This window comes from Phoenix dactylifera, unplaced genomic scaffold (genome assembly GCF_009389715.1).
Source record: "Phoenix dactylifera cultivar Barhee BC4 unplaced genomic scaffold, palm_55x_up_171113_PBpolish2nd_filt_p 000411F, whole genome shotgun sequence".
In the NCBI taxonomy this organism is placed as follows: Eukaryota; Viridiplantae; Streptophyta; class Magnoliopsida; order Arecales; family Arecaceae; genus Phoenix; species Phoenix dactylifera.
In genome coordinates this window covers 237,094-246,998 of record NW_024067851.1, presented here as the reverse complement: position 1 = coordinate 246,998, position 9,905 = coordinate 237,094, and the positions used below count along the sequence as shown (strand labels likewise).

The window sequence follows — 9,905 nt, the reverse complement described above, 5'->3', positions numbered from 1 at the left end:
GAAGCTGGGGTCGGCTCATGGTCTCTTGGGGTCGGCTCCACTAGGGTCGGCTCAAGGTTTTCTGGGGTCAGCTCCACTTGGGGTCGGCTCAAGAAAACTTGGGGTCCGCCCTCTCAGAAAATTTCAGAAGACTGTATTTTCAGATGGCTCCACTTGGGGTCGGCCCGAGCTTTTCTGGGGTCGACCCGAGATCTATGCCATTTGTGCCAGAATGTGCCAAATTGTGCTAGGGTCGACTTCATCTCTTCTAGGGTCGACTCTAACCCTGTTTTTCTGCATCTTCAGGTTAGATTTGCACATTAAACATACAAAAGAAGTAACAACATTGCAAATCATTTCTTTCTCCTTAGGATGCTTGGCACATTAAAGTTTAAGCTCATTAAGCATGTAAATGATAGAGTTAAGCTTCAATCAAAAGAACTTGACTCTAAGGTATATTAAACTCTAAATTAGTTCTTTCCTCAAGTTCTTCAAATATAATTTGTTTTAGATGTGTTCTTAAAAGTTATTTTAAATATATCAAGCAAAGCGTATCAAGGATGTATCAAATCTTTCTTCCTTACTTACTGATGTATTAGATCAATTGAATTGAAAGCATTAGTATTCACATTTGACCTCAATAGCTTTGTAAACATCAAAATTACACTAGGATCCTCATGGAAAAATTCTGAGAGCCAGCCGCCCTCTCTCCTTCTTCTTCTCTTTCATCTCCATCCTTCATCCTCTCGAAGAAGAATTAAAAGTTCATGCTTCGAGGGAGAAAAGTTCAGCCACTGCAGCATCTTTACGTGAGCTAGCACTCCTATAGTTGTGGATCTTGTTAGAGCTTCGCGTGGACTATCCGTAGAGGCCGGATGCATGTGCGGCTACACAAGGTGATCAAGGCATCATCAAAGTCCTCAAAGCAAAAAAGTATGAGATCTGATTTCATTATAAATTAGGATTAGAAATCAACAAGGTTGCTGAAATTCTGCATGACTACATGTTAGACATAGAATCATGCATACTTGTTTACGATAAATGTTTAAAGTTATGATTTATTTTTGTTGTAGAGTTATGATCTCCAGCATGCATAGGAATTAAATAGTTTAATTCATGCTTCCGCTGTAAAATTTTTTAAATATATATACATGCGACCAATAGGATTCTCAACAGGTGTAACACTAGACTATGATAGTAGTGATTCTAAGTTATAGCTACTCCTAAGATAGAGACTACTAATAGAATAGAATTTACGATAAGATAAAATGTATTGATTTGGATTCTCGAAGAATTCTTGCAACTATAATTTTTACTTATTTATACTAAAGAACATAACTGCCCAATCTGACAGTTGCTATCACTTCTGGTCTCCACTTCTAGTGGTTTGATAACTAATGCTAATTGTCCTCCTACTATGCATGTTTATTAGTATATTTTCTTTGCACTATCATGACCATATCTTTTTCGGCCTTGGCCTCCGACCATCTTACATTGGCCGTCTCTCTTTACTCTAGCCTACGATACGGTCTCCTACACTTTTGGAAATATCTTAGGGACCAATTTAGTAACCTCGATCTGCTTGTCTCAATCATTCAACTTTATATACCTTGTAATATAACTAATTTGTCGGCCTACTCATTAGCATCCTCACCAAATTCTATCTTTTAGGTCTGTACCACTGTAGGTGAGATTTATCATAGCTGGACTTTATCCAGCCCAGCAACGATCACATGATTTCCATCTACCTTAAATTTGTCTAACCTTGTTCATATGACAATTACTCATGGCCTCCAGCTAAGTTGTTAAGATGGAGTATAAACAAGATCATAGTCATTTTGCATGTGGTGTAAACAGCTATATAATATTAAATAGAATTACCAATAGAATAGATATTTAAATATAGATTAGATAGTTGTCTATCCCTATTTGTATCTATTTTACTTTGAGGAACATGGATATAGATATTGATATTAATTGAATGCTCAAATTTGTACCCATATTGGAATAGATTTAGATATGAAAATAGATCTAGAAAGATATTATCTAATCTATTATCACCACTATCACCAAGTATCAAGGTGCATAGCCACCATTGTAAGATTTTATAGCATCCCTATGGGGGTGTTATCCGATGATTGATGATTGAGGTACAATAAGCCTTTTTATTGAGCGATGTTCTGTATATATACATGCATAGAAAGTGAAAAATAAATTCTTTAAATAAGAGAAAGGCAAAGAAACAACTTTCAAATGAAAGAAACTACGAGAAGTAAGAAGCCCAAGAATCTCTTCTATGACATTTGAATGCTCTTGATTTAAAGGTTTTCTTCCAAGAATGGAGTCCTCATTTTAGATTTAATCCCTTTATACAGGGAGAGAGGATATGAAAATATCTCCTGAAGGATGTTTGGATGAACAAGCATCCCAAGAAGAAAAGTTTCCTAGAAGACGAATATGTACAAGAGAAATTTTTACTGCAAGATGTAATGGATAAGTATTGAAACCTTAACATATTAAAGGACCAGGTATAGCACCAAACCAAAACATGAAAACAAATCGTTTCAAATATTTCTCCAAATTATAATAAAATAAATAAAACCCTTCAATTAAAACAAGCTCATTATTGTTTTCTTGTCATCCTCGACTGCAACTCCCAATATTTCCGTGCAATAAATTGAAGCTTCACAGTGGCGGGTGATGAAGCAAAAGGAGTTATAAGGCAGAAGAGAATACAAAAGGGGAAGGAGAATGAAATATACAAGGCAGCAGGAGAAAATGGAAAATGGGATGGGGAGGATGGGGCCAGTGGGAGGTGGCAGATGTAGTGGGCAATTGGAGGTATGAGAAAAGTGGAGAGGATATAAGCAGTGAGAGGAGGATGGCCTTAAAAGGTCAGATGGAGGGGAAGGTATTGGATGTCTAGAGTAATCAGATGGCACCACTCTTCCTGCCTCCCTACCAGCATGCTAGCCAACGATGTAGCAGGCAAGGTATGGAGGACAACCCAACTTTACTTTTAGACCAAATGTTGGAAGGATTCAAGGCTCAGTCTTCATTTTCCTATGTTTGGTGGCTCTTGATGAGAGCACAAAAGTGCGATCTACATATCAACTAAATTAGTGTTATTGCTATTGATAATGATAAATTCACTGGTTTAATATTATATTTTTGTTTGGCACAAGTTATTATAAATTAAAGTTATAATGCACATTTAGTACAGATTGGGTCTAAAAAGATGCACAGCTCAGGCCGCACACGCTCAACTTCGCGATGGTATGGTCGAACCCACCATTCATCGAGCACACTTGCACTCGAGGGACACATGGCAGTCATCCGGCATCCGTTCCGAGTCCATGATCCCAGTTTTCCGCATACAAGCCTCCCACGCATGATCCACTTCTTCCGTCCGCGTTCACAACACGTCGAAGCAGCCCCATTTTTCTCATCCGTTCCAGCGTCCTAGCTCCATTCTGGATCAGATCCTCAGCACCCGTGGCGTCATTCATCCGGATCCAACGTCTCAACCTCCTCCGCAATCTCCCTGCATTGCGTCCGCCCTCTTCTTCCGCCCATCCCACGACAGCATCCCGCATCCCCTGCCTCTTGATTCGCCTCCCGAAATCCCAGCAAACCATGCCGCATCCAGCATCAAGCATCCGTTCCGAGTCTGCGTCCCATCTCCCTTCCCGAATCAGCATCCCATGATCCACTCCTTCCGTCCGACTACAAGCGTGATCCCAGCTCTCTTCCAATTCAAAATTCCCAGCAATCCCGTTCGCATTCATCTTCCGCATCTACAATTGCTCGTGATCCAGCCATTCTTCCGGATTTCCTCGATCCGTCCCAGCTGATCCCGCGGCTTCCTTCTTTCTGGATCAGCGCCAGCATCCCGTGAGATCACGCGTGAGCCCAAGCATCTAGCCGTCCCTCTCTTCCGGATCGAGCCACTCGCCAGCCGTCCCAGCTGATCTCGCGGCCAGCTCCCTTGATCCAGCCGTTTGCATGCATTCCGCCCCAACGATGATGCATGCGTTCCCCCTCTCCACACGAAATCTGGGGATCCATCGCTGGTTGATCTTTGTTGGGGATCTATAAAAGGAGGAAGAGCAAAGGAGGAAGGGGGTCGGCTAGGCCAAAGGGTGGAGCTCTGGTTCAAAAGAAAAGGGAGAAGGGAGAGGTTCTCGGTTGGGGCCAAGAAATAGAGGATGCTCTGTTCTTGAGCAAAGAAAAGAAAAAAAAAAAGAGAGAGAGAGTTCCACTGTGGGAGAGAAATGAGAGAAACAATGCAATTTTCTTGTTCTTATTTTATTTGCAAAAGAGAAGAAGCATTAGGCTTCCAATCTCCATTTTTATATTTGTAATTAATTTTATTTTTATGAAATCCATCAATTTTATTTCATGCAATCCGTGTTCTAGGTTCAGTTTAATTTCTATTTTTTATGCAATCTTTTAATTTTTCTTTTATGCAATCCGTATCTAAGTTTTAATTTAATATTTTGCAATTTATTTTATGCATTATGGAATTCTTATTTTAATTACAAAAACTCTCTTTCTTTTCTTTATATATTTTTCTTTCGAAAAATAGCTCTATTTGGTTAGAGATTAATCGAATATCCTCAATTAAAAATATATTTTTCTTTATATTTTTCTTTTCGGAGTTTCTATTTTCTATTTGTGCACTCCAATCGCCTCCCTGTGGATTGACCTCCTACAACCACTATTCATCGAATAGAGGATGGTAAGAGTATATATAAAAATATATTTGTTTGTTGGTTAAGATTTTGACAACGACACTATTTTTAAGTCATCCTCAGGTCTACAAGAAAATAGCCGACAACAAATTTTGGCGTCGTTGCTGGGGAGGCAAGGCGAGTCACAAGAAAGATTCAGCAAACGCCACTAAGATCAGGTGTGAAATTTTCAATTCTAGCCTTAATATATTTTCTTAGATTATTTTAATCTTGCCTTATTTAATTCTTCCTAGATTAAAGTTAAAAAAAAGTTAAAAATTAAATAAAAAAATTTGCTAGTAATTGATAGGGTGCAATCCTCCGAGATTATCATACCTCTATTGGGGCTCCTTACGAAGTAATCTCCAGAGCTTATTCAACGGGCATTCGGAGATTGACTGACGCATAAGGATTAGTTTTTAGTTTACATTCAAGTCATTCCTATATAAAAATTAAAAAAATAAAATTAAAAAATTAAAAAAAATAAATATAAAAATAAAAATAAAAAATTTGCCTGATCATTTAATTAAAAGAATTTAATGTCATGTCATAAAACTTTAAAAAAAAAATTATGATTGTTGCATGTAGTGTAAAGCATTTGCATAAAATATTCTAAGGGCAGAACCCACTAAAAAGATAAGGTCGGAATTTCATTACTCGTCCTTAGCCCAAAAATCATCACCGTGCATAAATATCCTAAGCCTAATCATATTAAAAATAATTAGACATTGGCCTTAGGGTTTTCGAGCTCAATAGGCTCTTGGAAAGAAGCGACTGAAGGCCACTCCAGTGAGAACTTTAGTAATTGGTGATGTCTAGGCAAGTTTTATAACAGTGAAAACTGTTACCGGAATTGTGGTACTTAAGTGAGCCTAGTACACCACCACACACCCTGGGACTTACCTGGTCACTAGCTACTAGATCTTCTTAACTGGTAAGCTCAAGTTTAATCTGAAAGGGAGATTAGGAGCTATCTAATCTAGGAGAGAATTTTAGAAATTTTTACCTAATAATTCTCCACGCAACTAGATTTAAGAAGCTACTAAACCTCACCTAATTTTAAGACTAATATAGTCAAATTGTTGTGTGGTGTTGGTTGTGGTCATTTATGTCTAGCCCTTCTTTTCTCTTAGGATTTCGTTCATTTTAGGAGTCAAATCTAATGAATTGTTGATAATGTATGCATGGTAGAAGATCATTAAGGGGTAAGTTAACACTATTTGATCCTGAGATTGACAGAACTTTTCATCACAACCAGCGAACTGTAAACCAATCGTCAATCTCTACAATGGGTGAACATATTAGAACTTTGAATGAGTTGTTCGCACCCGCATCTGCTAGTCTCCCTACTTGCATAGTGTTACCAATTAATAATGCAGCCCAATTCGAGATTCGGGCTGCAACAATAAACATGCTACCCAAATTTCATGGGTTTGAGAGTAAACAATCGTATATTCATCTAAACAAATTTTTGACAATTTGTCCAACATTCAGAAATCAAAACTTAGATGAAGAGGATATTAAATTAAGGTTGTTTCCCATGACTTTAGAGAATCGTGCCGCTGCATGGCTGTATTCTCTTGCTTCAAATTCCATCACATCATGGGAACAACTATCTAGGAAGTTCATGGCTAAGTTCTATCCCATGGTAAAAACTGAAAAAATTAAGGATGTCATAAGAACTTTTAGAGAAAAATCTGAGAAGAAGTTTTCCCAATTTTGGAAAAGATTCCATGATCTTTTGGTCAAGTGCCCGCACCATGGGCTTGACAAGGCTGATCTAGTACATTTTTTTTACAAAGGACTACCTCCAGCAGGAACATGATTGAATCCATGCATAAGGGTAGGTTCATGAACCAAACCCCTGATCAAGCCTATGAGTTCCTTGTTGACTGAGCTGAAAATGCTCAAAATTGGAGTAGCTACGGTCAGAAGGTAGATAGGGATGATTATGGGTCTAGAGAACCAAGTACCTACGGACCCAGAACTCAAGAATGTCATGTCCAATCTGGTGAATGGGGTGAACAACCTGAGCAAAAAGTTGGATGCTTGCACTGTTTCCACTAACTCAAACTCACAAAAAGAGTCAAATTCCATCATGAAAGTGGAACATGAGCCACAGAGCTTATGTATCTTGTGTAACAGTTCTGAGCATCTAGTGGAGTGCTGTCCTAGTTTGCCCAACATTAAGGCCGAGCAGGCAAATGCTCTAAATTCATATAACACCTTTAAGAAACCCACTCCCAACTCATTCAGCCCAGTTTATCATCCTGATAATAAGTTTCATCCGAACTTCTCATACAGGCAGACTGAACCTATTCAACATCAGGGTAGTCCACCAAGTTTTCAAAAGAACTTCCCTAGGATTGGTCCATCACAGATGAACCAATCATTAGCTCCACCTATTCCTACTTATAGTGCCCCTATCCCTCAGCAATCTACATCGTTGGAAGCCATGATGGCTAACATGATGAAGCAGCAACAAGACTTCATCCAACAACAACAACAGACCAATATGGCTCAAACCCAGACTAACTAATTCCATGCGCAAGCAACTGCAAAACTTGAGGTTAGTCTGAGCCAAATAGCTAACTCTCTAGGGGATAGAAAGAGAGGTGAATTACCCAGTCAGCCAGTGCCTAACCCTAGTAGGCAACAGAATCAAGGGCCGAGAGGCCAATTTCAGATTGACTCAAATGAAAATCCAAACCATGAAGTCTAAGCAATTACCACTTTACGGTCTGACAAGCAAGTGGACAATAAGGTCCAACTTCCTATACAAGAAAAAGAAGAAAAGCATGAACCGAACCCCACTCAGAAAAAGGGGCAAGAATAGGAAACACAAGGAATAGAGGAAAAACCAATAGAGACACACACCCAAGGCTCCCTTTCCTAGTAGACTACAAAACTCCAAAAAAAAAATCTCAATATGATGAAATCATGGAGGTTTTTAAAAATGTTCAAATAAATTTACCCTTCCTAGATGCCATCAGACAGATCCGCTCCTATACAAAATTTTTAAAAGACCTCACCACGGTAAAAAGGAAAACCAGTATTCCTAAGCAAGCTGTGATGGTGGCACAAGCCTTATCTCTCATTCAACAACAGATTGCCCAAAAATACAAGGACCCTGGTTGCCCCACCGTTGAAATTAAAATAGGAGAAACTATCATCCAGAGAGCCCACCTAGATTTAGGAGCTAGTGTAAACTTGTTACCCTATTCTGTGTACACGGAGTTGGGTTTGGGGGAATTAAAACCCACAAACATCACTCTTTCGTTAGCAGATAGGACAGTAAAGTACCCCAAAGAAATTGTGGAGGATGTGATTGTAAAAGTTAATGAGTTCTACTACCCTGTGGATTTTGTAGTTCTTGAAACTGAACCAGTAAAAAATCCAGAAAATCACATCCCGGTGATCCTAGGTAGACCATTTTTGGCCACTTCAAATGCTGTGATCAGTTGCGGAAATGGAATAATGACTCTAGCCTTTGGAAACATGACAGTCCAACTCAATGTTTTTCACAATAGTAGTCAGTCAACTGGGATGGACGATTTGGAAGAAATTCACATGATCGAGAATATAATTAGCAGTTCTTTTGAAGAGTCAAGTTATTCTGATCCATTAGAAAGATGTTTGGCAAATTTCAGTCAAGATTGTGAATCAAGTCAGGAGGTTAATACATTATTAGATTCCATTCCTGTGATGGATACTAGCAGATGGGCTACCAAGTTCGAACCATTGCCTATTTCGAAATCTCAGCTAGTGCCATCCAATGTCAAACCTCCCCAACTAGAACTTAAAGACCTTCCTGAAAACTTGAAGTATGCATTTCTTGGAGACCACAAGACCTTACCTGTGATAATTGCATCGAATCTGACTGAAGAACAGGAAGAGAAGTTGTTAAGTATCCTTCGGAAGAATCAGGAAGCTATCGGTTTGTCTATAGATGATATTAAGGGGATTAGTCCTTCTGTGATCCAACATAAGATCCATCTAGAAGAGGATGCTAAAATCTCTAGAGAACCACAAAGGCAACTTAATCCAGTCATGAAGGACATAGTTCGAGCCGAGGTCATCAAGCTTTTAGATGCAGGGATTATATATCCTATTTCTGATAGTCAGTGGGTAAGCCAGTTCAAGTCGTACCTAAAAAGTCTGGCATCACTGTAGTAAAAAATGATCCCAATGAGTTAGTCCCTACTCGAATCCAAACAGGATGGCGAGTATGCATCGACTATAGGAAGCTTAATGCCATGACTAGAAAAGACCATTTTCCTCTACCCTTCATCGATCAAATACTAGAACATCTAGCTGGCCACTCTCATTGCTGTTTCCTCGATGGTTATTCTGGATATAACCAAGTTCCTATCGCACGTGAGGATCTAGAGAAAACCACGTTCACCTGTCCTTATGGCACTTTTGCCTATCGTCCCATGCCTTTTGGGCTATGCAATGCACCGGCTACATTCCAGCGGTATATAATGAGTATTTTCTCCAACATGGTGGAGAAATTTTTAGAAGTTTTCATGGATGACTTTTCTGTATTTGGATCAAATTTCGATGAATGTCTGCACCACTTGACACTTGTTGTAAAGTGTTGTAAAGAGAAAAACTTAGTTCTTAACTGGAAGAAGTGTCATTTCATGGTAGAATCAGGTATTGTTTTAGGACACATTGTGTCACAAAGGGAAATTGAGGTGGATAAGGCCAAAGTAGAATTAATTGCTAAATTGCCACCTCCCAAGACGGTAAGAAAAATTCGATCCTTCTTAGGGCATGCGAGTTTTTACCGCCGCTTTATCAAGGATTTCAGCAAAATATCAAAATCCTTATGTGATTTTTTTGGCCAAAGATGCTATTTTTAATTTTTAGCCAACTTGTGTAGCTGCTTTCGAAAGACTAAAGTCTGAATTAACTTCAGCACCCATCATAAGGTCTCCTGATTGGAGTCGTCCTTTTGAAATCATGTATGATGCATCTGATTATGCCATAGGTGCCATCTTGGGTCAGCGAGTGGGGAAGCTTCCCCATGTTATTCATTATGCGAGCAAAACTCTGAATGACGCCCAACTCAACTATTCCACCACTGAAAAAGAACTGTTAGCGGTTGTTTTTGCTCTAGATAAATTTCGCCCCTACCTGATAGGATCTAAGGTCCTTGTTTATTCTGATCATGCCGCCCTTAAATAC

The 9,905-nt window shown here is 39.1% G+C and overlaps 1 protein-coding gene across 1 annotated transcript in view; it reads right to left on the bottom strand.

Annotated features, from left to right (window-relative positions):
- Window positions 1-559: 559 nt before the first annotated feature.
- The window catches only part of LOC103712825, a 43,175-nt gene continuing 33,829 nt past the window's right edge, over window positions 560-9,905 (bottom strand). Inside the window, exon 9 of the mRNA XM_039118781.1 lies at window positions 560-866. The gene's annotated coding sequence lies outside the window, so the exon portion shown is untranslated. The remainder of the gene's footprint in view (window positions 867-9,905) is intronic.